The following is a 15,559-nucleotide window of genomic DNA, read 5'->3' as shown; positions in this document are numbered from 1 at the left end:
TTCGAGTTGTTTTCTGTATATGGTGTAAGATAAGGATCCAACTTCATTCTTTTGAATGTTTTGTTGAAAAGACTGTCCTAACTCATTGAATGGTCTTGACATTTTTGTTGAAGATCTTTTGACCATATATGTAAGGGTTTATTTCTGTCTTGCTATATCCATTTTTGAAGGTGGGATATTGAAGTCTTCTGTTATTATTTTACAGCTGTCTATTTCTCCCTTCAATTCTATCAATGTTAGCTTCATGTATTTTGGAACAATGATGTTTGCTGCATATATATTTTCAATCTTCTTAAATTTGTTAAGACTTCTTTTGTACCCTAACATATTATCTACCCTGTAGAATGCTCCATATGTATTTGAGAAGAATTTGTATTCTGCTACTGTTGAATGGAATGCTCTGTATATGTCTGTTAGGTCAATTTGTTCTAAAGTATAATTCAATTTCAATGTTTCTTTAATGATTTTCTGTCTGGATGACCTATCCATTGTTGAAACTGGGATATTAAAGTCCCCTACTGTTATTGTATTATTGTCTATTTCTTCCTTCAGATATGTTAATATTTGCTTAATATATTTAGGTGCTCTCACCCTGGGTACAGTTGTTACATACTCTTGATGAATTAATTAGCATTATATAATGACCTACTTTGTCCCTTGTTACAGTTTTTGACTTAAAGTCTATTTTGTCTGATATAACTATAACCCCCCTGCTCCCTTTGGCTTGCATGAAATATCTTTTTCAATCCCTTCACTTTTCTTTCTTTTTTTAATTAATTAATTTATTTATTTATTTTTGGGTGCGTTGGGTCTTCGTTTCTGTGCGAGGGCTTTCTCCAGTTGCCGCAAGCGGGGGCCACTCCTCATCGTGGTGCGCGGGCCTCCCACTATCGCGGCCTCTCTTGTTGCGGAGCACAGGCTCCAGAAGTGCAGGCTCAGCAATTGTGGCTCACGGGTCCAGTCGCTCCACGGCACGTGGGATCCTCCCAGACCAGGGCTCGAACCCGCGTCCCCTGCACTGGCAGGCGGACTCTCAACCACTGCACCACCAGGGAAGCCCAATCCCTTCACTTTTAACCTATGTGAATTCTTAAAGCTGAGTGAATCTCCTGTAGGTAACACATAATTGGATCTTGTTGTTTTACCTATTTAGCCATTTTATGCCTCTTGTTTGGAGAATTTAATCCCTTCACATTTAAAGTAATTATGGGAGGTAAGGACTTGCTAATGCCATCTTGTTTTCTGGCTATTTTGTAGTTCTTTTTTTACTTTCTTCTTCTCTCACTGTCTTCCTTTGTGAACTGCTGATTTTCTGTAGTGGTATGCTTTGATTCACTTCTCTTTATCTTCTGTGTATATTTTGTAGGTTTTTGCTTTGTCGTTACCATGAGGCTTACATAAAACATATTTATAACAGTGTATTTTTAGCTGATAACAACTTAACTTCAATCAAATCCCAAAACTCTAACCTTATACTGCCCCTCCCCACATTTTATGTTTTTGATGCCAAAATTTATACCTTTTTATATTATATATTCATTAATAAATTACTGTTACTATAGTTAGGCTTTATACTTCTGTCTTTTAGCCTTTATACTACAGCTAAGTAACTAACATACCACCATATCACAATATTAGAGTATTGTGAATTTGACTATCTACTCATCTTTACCAGTGCATTTTACATGTTCATATGGTTTTATGTTACCAATTAGTATCCTTTTATTTCAGCTTGAATAACTCCTTTCAGCATTTCTTGTAAGGCAAGACAAGTGGTAATGAACTTTTGTTCACCTGGGAAAGTCTTTATCTCACCTTCATTTCTGAAGGACAAATTTGCTGAATAAAGTATTCTTGGTTGGCTTTTTTATTCTATGAGTACTTTGAACATGTAATCCCACTCTCTCCTGGACTGGACTGCAAGATTTCTGCTGATAAATTCAGTGATAGCCTATGGGAGTTTCCTTTTATGTTAGAAACTTTTTTTCTCTTGCTGTTTTTAAGATTTTCTCTTTGTCTCTGATTTTAGACAGTTTCATTATAATGTATGCTGGAGAAGATCCTTTTGGGTTGAATCTTTTGGGGGACTTATGAGCTTTATGAACTTGGATTTTCAAATCTTTCCCCAGATTTGGGAAGTTCTCAGCCGTCATTTCTTGAAAGAAACTTTCTGCCCCTTTCTCCTTCTCTTCTGTTCTGAGACTCCAATAATTGTAGATTGTTTCTCTTTATGATAGCTCATAATTCACAGAGGCTTTCTTCACTCTGTTTCATTATTTTTTTTCCTGGACTAGGAAATGACAGGTCAAATAAAAATAGCTTAATATGACAAATATCCATCTATTCAATGATTAGCTCCATTATATTGATGGATATTGCTCAAGTCTGAAATCCTGGAGTCACTCTTGACCCCTGTCTTTCCCATACTTGACATCTAATCCAGCAAGGACCCTTATTGGCTTTACATCAAAAATAGATTCAAAACGTAGTAAATTTTTTCCACTACCATTTCTACCACTCTGATCCAAGCCACAGTCATCTCTCATCTAGATTACTCAAACAGTGTCTTAGGTGATTGATTTGCTTTCATTCTTGTTTATTCTCAACACAGTGGCCAGAGTGGACTTTTTAAAACGTTAGTCAGTTGATGTCACTCTCTGTTCAAAACCCTCCAATGGATTCATGTTTTACTTGGAGCAAAAGTGAAAGGCCTTAACTTGCTCTGACCACTCTCCTCCTATAATTATCCCTCTGAACATGCCTCTTGCCACCCTCCCTCTTACTCTTCCTACCCCTATCACATTGGCCTCCTTTTTGTTCTTGGAAAAAAACAGACACGTCCCCTGCCTTAGGGCCTTGGTACTGACTGTTCATTCAGCTAAAAATGCTTTTCCGCAGATATCTTTACAACTAACCCTCTCCCTTTCTTCATGCTTCTGCCCAAAATTTGCTGCTCAATGAGACCTACTATTTAAAATTGCAATCTGCGCCTCCCCAGACCTCCTTCCCATCACACCCTTAGTCATGGTTTTTCTTTTATTCATAGCACCCCATTCTAACATCCTATGTCAAAACTACCCAATGTGTGGTCCTCTGACTAACAATGTCAGCATCACCTGGGAAATTGTTAGAAATGCAGATTCTCAGGGTCCACTCTAGACCTGCTGAATCAGAATTACCAGGGTGGAGCACAGGGATCTATGTTTTCATAAACCATCTAGATTCTTATGTATGGTAAAGTCTGAGAAGTATTGTTTTATGTTCCTAGCTTATTTATCACATTTATTATTCACTGCCTCCCCTGATAGAATGTAGGCTCCATAAAGGCAGTGTTCCCTGGGTATTTCATTCACTACATTTTTGTGCCTTTAGAACAGATCTGACACATAAGAGGTACTCAATAAATAGTTGTCAAATGAACAAATTCTGTAGTACTTAATTTGAGAGAAAATACTGTTAATATCTTTAAAGTCAGGTTTTGAGTATAATTTACATAGAGTAAAATTCATTCTTTTTAGGGAGCAATTCTGTGAGTTTGACAAATGCTTATATTTGTATAACCACCACCACAATTAAGACATGGAACTGTCCATCACCCCCAAATATTCCCTTGTGCCTCTTTGACATCAAATACCACTCACCCCCACACACAGCTCCTGGGAATTACTGATTTTTTTGGTTTCTACAATTTTCCCTTTTTCGAAATGTCATATAGATAAAATCACATAGTACGTAGCTTTGTGGCTCTAGCTTTTCTCACTCATCACCCGGCATCTGTGACTCTCCATGTTGTTGTGTGTATTAATAATTTCTTCCTTTTTATTGTTGTGTAGTCTTCCATTACAGGGATATAATACAATTTGTTTAAATATTCACAAATTGAATAACATTTGAGTTGTTCCAGTTTTTAGTGATTATGAATAAAGGCACTATAAACATTTATATACAGGTGTTTGTGTGAACATAAAGTTATATTTCTCTTCAGTAAAGGCCTAGGGACCGGATTGTTTGTCATGGTAAATATATGTTTAACTTTGTAAAAAACCACCCAACTGCTTTCCACTTTGCACTCCCACCAGCAATGTGTGAGAATCTCAATTGCTGTGGATTCTTCCCAGCATCTGGCATTGTCAGTTTGATGACAATGATGATGATAACATTAGCTATTCCAACAAGTATTTAGTAGTATCTTTTTGTGCCTTTAATTTGCATTTCTCTAGTGGCTAATGATGCTGAGCACTTTTTTGTGGTTTAAGAGACATCTATTTACTAAGATGTGTGCTGAGATCTTTTGCCCATTTTTAAAAATTAGGTGGTTTTTGTTTTTTAATTTTTAACTTTGGAGATTTTGCTGTTATTGTTTCTGGCTATAAGTATCTTATCAGGTATGTGCTATGCAAATATTTTATCCTAGTCTGTGGCCTACTTTTCCATTTCTTTAAGAGTATCTTTTTATCGCTGTTGTTGGTTGCCCTGGGTCTTAGTTGCAGCAGGCGTGCTCCTTAGTTGTGGCACGTGTGCTCCTTTGTTGTGGCTGGTGGGCTCCTTAGTTGCGGCTCACTGGCTCCTTAGTTGCAGCACATGAGCTCCTTAGTTGAGGCTCACCAGCTCTTTAGTTGTGGCATGCAAACTCTTAGTTGTGGCATGCATGTGGGATCTAGTTCCATGACCAGGGATCGAACCTGGGCCCCCTGCATTGGGAGTGCAGAGTATTAACCACTGTGCCAGGGAAGTCCCCTTAAGAGTGTCTTTTGAAGAGCAGAAGTTTTTACTTTGAATTAAATCCAATTTATTATTTACTCTTTTCTGGATTGTGCTTTTGTGTAACATCTAAGAAATCTTTGCCTAACTCAAAGTCAGAGAAAGTTTTTTCCTATGCTTTCTTCTAGAATTTCATAGTTTTAGGTTCTAAACTTAGATCAAGATCTATTTTAGGTTAATTTCAGAATTTGATCTTTGTTTTTGCACATAGATGGACATTCAATTATTCCATCATAATTTCCTGAAAATACTGTTAATATTTTGAAACTCAGATGCTATGTGTGATTTCTAAAGGTTTAAATAGACTTCTTTAACAGTCCCATAAAACAAAATTGTTTCTTTGATTGGCATACCAATAAAATATAGCATGACTCTATGTCCCAGTGTTAAATGGAGGACCTGATAAAACTTCGAGAGATGAGTAGGAGACTTTTAAGAAAAGATCAAATTCAGGGGAACAATTCATGAAGAATTACAAAATTAAAATTCTCAGAAGTTAAACCTGAGAATTTTAGAAATAAAGCATTTTATTAGTAAAGGCATTTGGTGACAAGTAAAAGAATATGACTCTTTTTAACTCAAGTAGGAAAAATATATACTGTAATGTCTTCTCAGGAAAGACAGGAACCCCGGAAAGTAGACTTACTAAGGGGAGCAAGTCTAGCCAAGGCCCACCTCTAGGAAAGGCCACTTATACCATCACTGCTTTGTACCATCACCTCTGGATAGCAGCCCTGCACTACTGCCCCACTGCCCCAGTCACTACTGCCCTATATACTTGCCCCTCTGCTGCTAAGCCCCCCAACCTCAGATGCTTCCTGCAACATCACTAGATTTGTCACATCACACACTCTCTGCCATGCTGCCATAATGGCTTTCTGAGCCTGTACCTTTCCACCACATCCTCAAGATCCACAGTCCCCACTAGGAGTCAGTCTCCACTGACCACACTTCAGTCCCCAAACACAGTCTCCAGCAGACATAGGTGATGGAAAGGAATATCCATATACCATTGGCATTCATAGACGTGGAATTCCTCCTGAACATAAAAGGTGTGTGGGTGATGCAAAACCAAAGCCAGAAATGTCCACCATGATAATTTTGGCAAATGGCTTAATTTTACAAGTAGGGAAATTGTGTTAAAAAATCCCTTTGTGATGCTACAAAAAGAGAAATCTTACCTGAAATAACGTTAAAGAGCTAAAGTGTAGCCATTGGGCCCAATTCCCATCAAGTATAAACTTGGGGAGAGCCTGGTCTGGTGCTTTAACCGAAGTATTTCCAGTTGATCAAACTGGCATCCAGACAGATCTGTTTTGCCTGGCAACCGGTGAGGTACTGGGAGGGACTAGAGACCAACTTTTCGAGATGAGCTCTATGAAAACACCCCCTGAGATGTAATACTCTTGCTGTGTCTATAAAAAATTGTTCTGGGTTTGATTAGCTAGAAGCATACACACATGTCGACTGGTGAGCAAAACCACCCTACTTCCTGGGTAATTATGGTCTTTGGCCAAAGTCTGAGGAAAAAATAAAATCCCCCAATAGAGCACTTTCTTGCCAATTGCATATAGCTATGAAAGGGGAATACAAAACTGTGTCTGGGGTTATAGCAGCTATTGTATGATTTAGTTTTTCCATAGGGCTTTAGCTCTGGGCTATGTGTCTCATTAATTCTGATTTTTTCCCATTTTTGGATGTGACAGTTGATGCTGAAAGCTTCTCTGTTTCTGCAGACAAGATTAGGCATTGCAATGTCTTAGATATTGGCCTTGCTATGCTAAAGACTGGGTATTTTGCCTCGAGGTGATTTTTTTCTTGGGAGGGATCTTAAACTATAGAAGCATTCAGCTTCAAATATCAAGGAAGAAATGCATTTCAAGAGAGCCAGAATTCTACCTTCAGGAAAGCAGATTTTATTCACATTTTGCATATGAGGTAGCTGGGGTCCAGAAAAATTAAATATCTTGGCCAATATCCCCAGTAAGGTAAGTGACGGAAGATGGTTCTTTAAACCTGGTACAATACATGTATACAATACAACATGGCTTATATCAGTCAGAATATGCTAGGTTATACTGCAGTAACAAATAGCCTCAAATCTCAGTGGTTTACATCAATGAAGATTTTCTATTTCTTGCCCATGCTATCTTACTCAGTCAGTAGACTATAGATTTGTTCTTTGTATCTTTATTCCCAGACCCAGGCTGATTGAGACACATCTGTCTAGATCATTGCTAGTAATATTGAAGAAGGAAAAGAAATCACAGAAAGACAAAGATTGCCTCTTCGTGCCTCTACTAGGAAAAAACACACATCACTTCTGCCCATTTCATGGCTAAACTGACATACATAGTCAAGCTTGACATCAATGAGGTGGGAAGCATATAATCCATCCCGGAGATGAGCAACACATTTTGGGAAATAGTATAATCTGCCAACTTGGTTTTTGAAGTGCGGTCTATAGACAACCAATCAACATCACCCAGGACCTTATGTGAAATGCATTTTGTCATACCTTGATCCAAACCTGCCTATCAGAATCTGCATTTTAACAAGATCCTCAAGTGATTCATATGCATTAGAGAAGCACTGGTCTAAACCAATGCTCAGATGCTACTGTTACACATCCGAAAACATTTGTACTTCTTGTTTTGCTAATTTCTTACCCTACTTCCTTCTCTAATATTTTTCATGAATTGATAGGAAGACTGGGATGCAGAAGAGGATCCCCAGCTTCATCTATAAACTTACTTTAAGTACTTTATTTAAAGTTTAGGACAGACTATGCATGCTCCTTTTCTTAGGATAACCAAAAGATAAAAGATCCAAGGCATCTGGGTGGCTACACCAATCTATCACCTGAGTGGTAAACCCCAAGCTCTACAAACTCTATGGAGTATCCCCAGCGTGGGTTTTGCTAGAGAAATTTTTCTAGGTCTCTGTTTGTTTCAGCAAAAATGTACCAACTTCAAAGTGACTGCTGCTCTAACACCAATGATCTGCAAAGAAAAAATAAGAGGACATTCACAGATCTCCAAGCTTTGTGTTCTATTCTTTTGCTACACCTAAATCACTGGTAAAAGCAAAGGCCAGATTTACAGCTTTGGGGAATTCTCTGAAAATATACATATGGCTACTGGCAAGGACTGTTGAATGAACAACAGTTCTTGTTGGGCAAAAGGTCCTGGAGAGCGGCAGGAATTATTGTAAACACTTGGTTCTAAAATTTAGTCTCTCACTAAGGAGCCCGCAGAAGACCAGTAGTAAACTGGTCACTTAGGAGGCCCATCACCCCTTCATTTTATTCTGTTGATGATGGAGGGGCCCCAAGAAAAGACGAAAGAGTATGGTTTTGGTATCCAGAAAAGAGGAATTCTGACCTTGACTCTACCTTTGGCTAGCCACATGAACTTGAACAAACGACTCACTTTTTTGGGCCCAGGACTGCAAAAACCTACGTGTTCCAAAAGGCTCTGTTACTGGCACATACCTACTGAATTTCAAGAATTCTTCATTTTCTCTCAGTTTTATCAATTTGGCTTCTGTTTAAGATCTCTTTCGAACAAAATATTCTACAGCTCATGAAAAACAAGTTATCCGTGGTACCTTCTCATTTTAGCAGTGTAAAAATCCATGATTTCCCATCAGCATGAAGGATGTTGTGGTGATGGTTAAGATGAGGAAGTTTTCATCTGCTATACTTAATGGGAGACAATGTAAGTCAGCTTAACAATCAATGGTATTGTTTAATTCCAAAGTGTGAAGACTTACTTTTTACAGATATTTAGCTTCTATAGAAGGTGAGACCAGCATGAGAATCAAGCAATTATGTAAATAACATAAATGATATTTAAAGTGTGGGCTTTAGGCTGAGTCTTAGCTTTGATGTTCACTAAATAGTGACCCTGGCTAATCCCATTATATCTTTATTCCCAATTTCATATTGTATATGATGTAAATATAATAGTGCCTAAATTGTAAGGCATACTAACTGAACTGTATGTATTAATTATCAGCTTTCTATGTAAAAGGACCTTGATATTTTCAGTCAAAAGATCTCAGTTTTGTACTTGATTGCTCAAACTCACTGGTTGTGAGAACTTGGCCAAGTATGTTAGCTCTAATAAGTTCTATTGTTATACACACACACACATGCACTCACACACATACACATATATATAATGTACATATATATATATATGAAGGATGATAATGACATTTTCCAACAAAAGAAGGTATATGAAAGTGCTTTGAAAAACACAAAATTCTATAAAGATGAAAGTATTTATATAATTATCAATATCTAGTTTGCATTAGTCACCCATGGATAACTTGTACAGAAGAATAAGGAAGAAGAAGTAGATAAAATTAGATTCTGAAACAATCCAACTAAGCGTTGAAATGATTATGGATTTCATGCCTCTGGTAGATTGTTACAGTAATAACCCTGATGAATCATGCGTGCCTGGGTCCATGCCCTTCTGTAGTCCCTTCTCATTTTGACTCTGGGATTGACTGTGTGACTTGTTTTGACCAATGGGACTGCAGTGAACATGATGCCGGGGTAACTTTGCATTTGAGGCTTGCAGTCTTAGGATTCTACCGCCATGTAAAGAAGCCCAGATTGGCTACTAGAGACATATAGCCCAGCCAGCGGCCAGCATCAACCACCCACCAGACCTGTGAGTCGGGCCAAATTCGACTGCAGCCCAGTTGACCTGCCAGGCAACTGCAGCTGCAAGACTGACTCAGATGAAACCAGCAGAAGAAATGCCCAGCAGAGCTCAGCCCTAATTGCCAACCTACAAAATCCTGAATAAAATGGTGGTTGTTTTAAGTCACTAAGTTTTGGTATGATCTATTATGCAGCAACTGATAAATGATACACAGGCAGAAAAAAATAAAAGAAATTCAAAAAATATCACCTACATAGTCTTCAACCTTCTGACCATGGTTAAGTTTACGACTGAGTGCCTAGGGGTTTTCACCTGTTTTCAATGGATAAGAACCTAAGCCAAGTTGAAGCAGCTCTACATCTAGAGTAGCACAAAGTGGGCATCAATACAAAATTCAGTGATTCTCATTCCTCTTTCCTTATTCTTGTAATGGGTTTCATGTTTGTAAAATATTTACATGCACTGTTTTATTTGATACCCACAATATCTCTATAAAGTCAACTCTCTAATTTCCTCCCTTACAGTGAAAACAAAATGAAGCCATGGAGAACTCTTGTGGCTTGCACAAGAGAGCAGGGTTGATAAAGTTGAGAAAAATTTAAAATTATGTTCCCCAATACATTATTCATTTCATGCTTACTCAGTTAACCTATTTGGTGAGTCTTTACTGAGGTTGAAAAAGGAAGAAAATAGAAATAAATTTATCTACTGATGGGTCACAGGTATGAAGGCCAACCCCAAACCATAACAAGAAGACCATGAGTCATATTATATACTTTATTCAACTTTTAATCATATGAATCCATATTTCCTGAGGGATATCTACAAATAGCTTCCTTTATTTTCTCCATATTTTAAAGCCACAGCATGTGGATAATTTGTTGAAAATGGGAATTCATATTATTTACATTACTACATCGTCTGTTACATGAAGATCTCAACTTTGAAATCCACTTTTCTAGACAAGAGAGAACGGTTGGAAAATAAGTTGAGGTCTTTGCTTTCAGAGAGTCTGGAAGTCCTTTTCAGGGGCTCTAAAATATGAGCAGCTTTAACACTGAGTGAACAAACTGGTGTTTAAGTATCTCTGAAACATGTGTATACCAAATGCTTTCACCATTTGCAGCATAAAAAATATTAAAGTGGGTGTCAGAAGACTTGGAGTAACCCTGATTGTGACCCTTACTCATCACTTACCCTCTTTGAGCCTCAGTTACTCCATGTATAAAGTGAATATTAACTACCATGTGTCATGGAGTAATGTATGTGTAATGTATCCAGCAGAGGACCTGTCTCACAAAAGGCTCCCAATAGACAGCAACTACTTGTATTGTTACTACACACCTTGTAAGGTAGGTGCAACAGATATTAAATTTCTCACCTGTCCAGAATGGGCAATAATGTTGAACAGAGTTAAGGGTTCTATTTATTTTTGCACAGGAAATTAGTGTCCTAAGTCAAGGATGGAGTCCTATTCTCTCGTCATCTATCTCCAACCATACTCTTGCCAAATCACTTGGTAGCAGTCATGTCATGGTAAAAGACAGAAATAAGACACAATTAATACGATATTTACATATTTAATATTTATGGAGCACTTACTCTGTGCAAAGCATTGTGCTGGGAGGTGTGGAGGCTATACAGATAACTTAGACAGTATTGCACAGTGGGCAAGCACATGGCCTTTAGACTGGGCTTCCAATCTTCTCCTTCTCACCAGATATCTGAATTTGAAAAAATGAATTAATTCTCAAGCCTTGATTTCCTCATATTTAAAAAGGGGTAATTGTATATGTTCTCATCACAACTCTCTGAGGTAGAATATGACAAAGTGTGTAAAATCATAGCAAGACTCACAAATCACACTGGTTAATATTATCTTTTATGCTTGCTATTTATTCTGATCTCAAAGAGCTTATAGTCTGGTAGGGGATATAAGACATTAACATTAAATATATAAAGAAAAAAGAAATGAATGCCTATGGACAAAACAAATGAAATATTATGGAGCTTGAGTGGGAGGACTTCTAGCTATGGGTATCTAACAAGATTGTCTGGAGGAAATATCATTTGAGCTGGGCCCTATAATACAGATGGATTTGATGGATTAAGCACATATGGAGACTTTAATAGACTTTTTTTAGTAAAGAATTATGTTCCATATTGGGCATCAGTTAGGTCTTCAAGAGTTCTATACAGTAATATTTGCAAATAAAGAGATGCTTTGTAATTGAGTGAATGGATATATTAGGAAGACAATAAATTGTTCACGGTTTTGTAAAAAAAAAAAAAAAGTAAGTATAAAAATTGGAAAACAAATCTCAGTTGTCCTCTTGTGTTCTGTTTTCCGACCTAACTTTTTCACTGAGTGTTGACTCCAAAGAAGTATCTGTTGGCACAAAGAGTAATAGGTTCTATTTTTGCCTATTAGAATATTGCAGGATCTTAAGAGACCATAAAATCTTCGTGAAGACACATGCTTGGAATTAGGCTCTGCCCTCTATCACTGTGGAACCAAACATGCTATAAGTAAAGGGTGAGATTTTCCTGACTTTGCCCAATATAATTCCTTTGGTTCCAGGAACCAACAGGGTAGGGCTTGGATTACCGTTCACTCTCCAGCAAAGCCCCTGATAACAAGTGAAACGAAATTGCTTTTCTCCTCTCCATGCATCTGGGTCCATCTGTGCAGGCCAAATAGATTAGCTTCTAATATCGCAAAACAGATGTTTGCTGTTGGAATTGTTGTGCATGTGCAACATGTTCCACAAGTTGGTGGGAATATTCTGGGCTCCAGGGTGTGTAGAGACATCATTCTGGGTGGGGTGTTCCAAACAGTCAGTGTGGGTGAGAGAGGGAAGCTGGCAAGGATTTGCCTCCATAGCGCTTCCCTCAGTAGGAGAGCTCCGTGGAGGAAAGTGTGCCAGGTGGCTCCGTGAGTCGAGATCTGGTCAGGAAAAACCAAAGCCATGCCAGCTATTTTAACACAAAGTATTTAATGTAGGAAATTGAGTGGGTGGGAAAAGCCAAAACAGGAAAACACGCGTGACAGAGTAACTGCAGGGAGAGCTTTCACCCTAGGGCTGGGGGAAGGAAGACAAGAAACTGACCCTATTAAAATGTAGAAAGCTTGCAAAAAAAATGTCCATCAAAGCTGCAACCCAGACCCCTGAGACGGGAATGCTTCCTGACTGAAGCTGACACGTCAGAAACACAAACAAGTGACCCAGTAGAGCTGGTTCAGAACAGCAGCTGGCTGATGTGAGCTGGTACTCTGAGTGCATGGAAAATGGAAACTGGAACCAACTGACTGTCTTGAATTTGCATGCCTGGCCCTACTCCAGACCCACTGACTCAAAATCTTAGAGTGGGCAGCCCACGCATGTATATATATATATATATGTATATATTTTAACATCTTTATTGGAGTATAATTGCTTTACAATAATATGTTAGTTGCTGCTTTATAACAAAGTGAATCAGCTATACATATACATATATCCCCATATCCCCTCCCTCTTGCGTCTCCCTCCCACCTTCCCTATCCCACCCCTCTAGGTGGTCACAAAGCACCGAGCTGATCTCCCTGTGCTATGCAGCTGCTTCCCACTAGCTATCTATTTTACATTTGGTAGTGTATATATAAGTCCATGCCACTCTTTCACTTCGTCCCAGCTTACCCTTCCCCGTCCCCGTGTCCTCAAGTCCATTCTCTACGTCTGCGTCTTTATTCCTGTCCTGCCCCCAGGTTCTTCAGAACCATTTTTTTTTTAGATTCCGTATATATGTGTTAGCATACAGTATTTATTTTTCTCTTTCTAACTTACTTCACTCTGTATGACAGTCTTTAGCTGACCTGACCTTTCCAGTAATGGGTGGTGTAGATATTTGAGCTGTCACTAGCCATAAATTTTCTCAGTGGATATCAGTCAATTGCTAGTTCTGTCTGGATGACCTTGCCAACACGTTATTTCCAGTGCTTGCATCAACCTGGTGAATTAGCCAGGGGGTAACTAATTATTCATCCATGCAATGCCTATTATATGCCAAAAAATATACTAGGAGCAAACATCCAACTTAGATAAAAACCAACGTAGTCTTGGCCCCTATGTAGTTTTCATCTATTAGGAATTAGCTGTTTACAAATAAACACATTCATCAATAGGTAAATCTTATGAAGAAGAATAGTATGTTATAAAAGAGTATTATGTGGATTGGCTGCAAAAATGGCTCTAATTATTCTACTCATTGTAAGCACACAACTTGCAACGTGACTCTGGAGCTCCTGTCAATAAAAATGAAGTCAGTTCAGTCCTCCAGGTGTTGGTGCTCTGTGGGGTTGGAACCTTGTTGCTTATTGGCCTGTGTGTGGATATGGCCTCAAACAACTATACCCAACAAGCAAGCCAAAGCTATGGGGCCTACGCCACCTGGCCTGGGCAGGGCTATTCCCAGCAGAGCCACCAGCCCTGTGGTCAGCAGAGTTACAGTGGTTACGGCCAGGCAACAGACACTGCAGGCTATGGCCAGAGCAGCTATGGTGGGTCTTATGGACAGATTCAGCACACAGGCAGTTCCCCAGGGATATGGCTCCACTGGTGGCTGTGGCAGTAGCCAAAGTTCTCAATCATCTTATGGGCAAGAGTTCTCATACCCTGGCTATCTCCAGCAGCTGGCTCCTAGCAGCGCCTTAGGAAGTTATGGTAGCAGTTCTTGGAGTAGTGGTTATGGGTGGTCCCAGAGCAGGGGCTGTGGCCAGCCATCTGGTTATGGTGGACAGCAGCAAAGCTGTAATCCCCCTCAGGGCTATGGACAGCAGAACCAGTGCAACAGTGGCAGTGCAGGGGGTGGTGGAGGCAACTATAGCCAAGACCGGTCCTCTGTGAGTAGTAGTACTGGTGGCGGTGGTTATGGCAATCAAGACCAGGGTGGTGGCGGCAGCTACAAAATTAAAATAAAAAAATAGATGAAGCCAGTTTCCTGACCTGTTTGAATCTGAGGTAACCTCTGTGACTTGCTTTAGCCCACAGAATGCTGTAGAAGTGGCACTGAATACATTCTAAGTATAGGTCTCACTCCTGGAAATACCTGCTATTACCACGTGAACAGCTCAGGCTATTGTGCTGGAGGAGAAGTGAGCATGTGAGCTGGGATGGTTTGTCTCTTGTGGGTGAGAGATTTCATGGGGCAGAGATGGACTGTCTTGGCTGAAGCCATTCCAAGTCAGACCCCGGAGCAGCAGATCGCAAAATGTACCCAACCATCCATAGAACTGCCAATGGAATCCAAATGCCAATCTGATGCATCGTGAGCTAGAAAAGTGTATTGTTTTTAAGTCATTGGGTTTTAGAGTGGTTTGTTACATGATAAAAGGAATTGATAAAAGTAATCTATGTAAGGAAAGATCTGTGCTTCAAAATTAAATATCCTTCTGAATTATCTGATTCTGATTCTATGTGGAAGGGTGCCTCTGGGCCTTTCATTGCATTGAACTATTTCATAACTCTATATACTGTACAGAACTGATGGCAATGCAAATGATCTTTATCTATAAACTTGCAGATAAATTGTATATGTGTAGAATTCATATATAGGGAATCACGCAGTATATGTTTCCTTCATTTATCATAACATTTTTGAGATTCATCCATGTTGTAGCATGTATCAATACTTCAGTACTTTTTTATGGCTAAATAATATTCTATTGTATTGATAGTACCACATTTTGTTTATCCGTTTATCAATTAATAGACATTTGGGGTTTTTTTCCACTTTTTGGCTATTATGAATAATGCTGTTATCAACACGAGTGTATAAAATCTTGTGTGGACATATGTTTAATTTATCTTGGGCATATACTTAGGAGTGGAAATGCTAGATCAGAGAGTAAATGTATGTCTGGCATTTAAAGGAACTGCCAAACTATCTTCCTATATACCTGCACCATTTGACATCCCCACAGCAATATATAGGTGTTCCAATTTTCCACATCCATGCCAACACTTGCGATTGTCTATTTTTTTATTATAGCCAATTTGATGGGTATGAGGAAGTATCTTGCTGTGGTTTTGATTTGCTTCTTACTAACGACTACAGTCAGCTCTCTGTATCTGTGGGTA

The sequence above is a fragment of the Eschrichtius robustus genome, chromosome 16, assembly GCF_028021215.1.
Source record: "Eschrichtius robustus isolate mEscRob2 chromosome 16, mEscRob2.pri, whole genome shotgun sequence".
Classification (NCBI taxonomy): domain Eukaryota; kingdom Metazoa; phylum Chordata; class Mammalia; order Artiodactyla; family Eschrichtiidae; genus Eschrichtius; species Eschrichtius robustus.
This window is presented reverse-complemented; position numbering follows the sequence as displayed.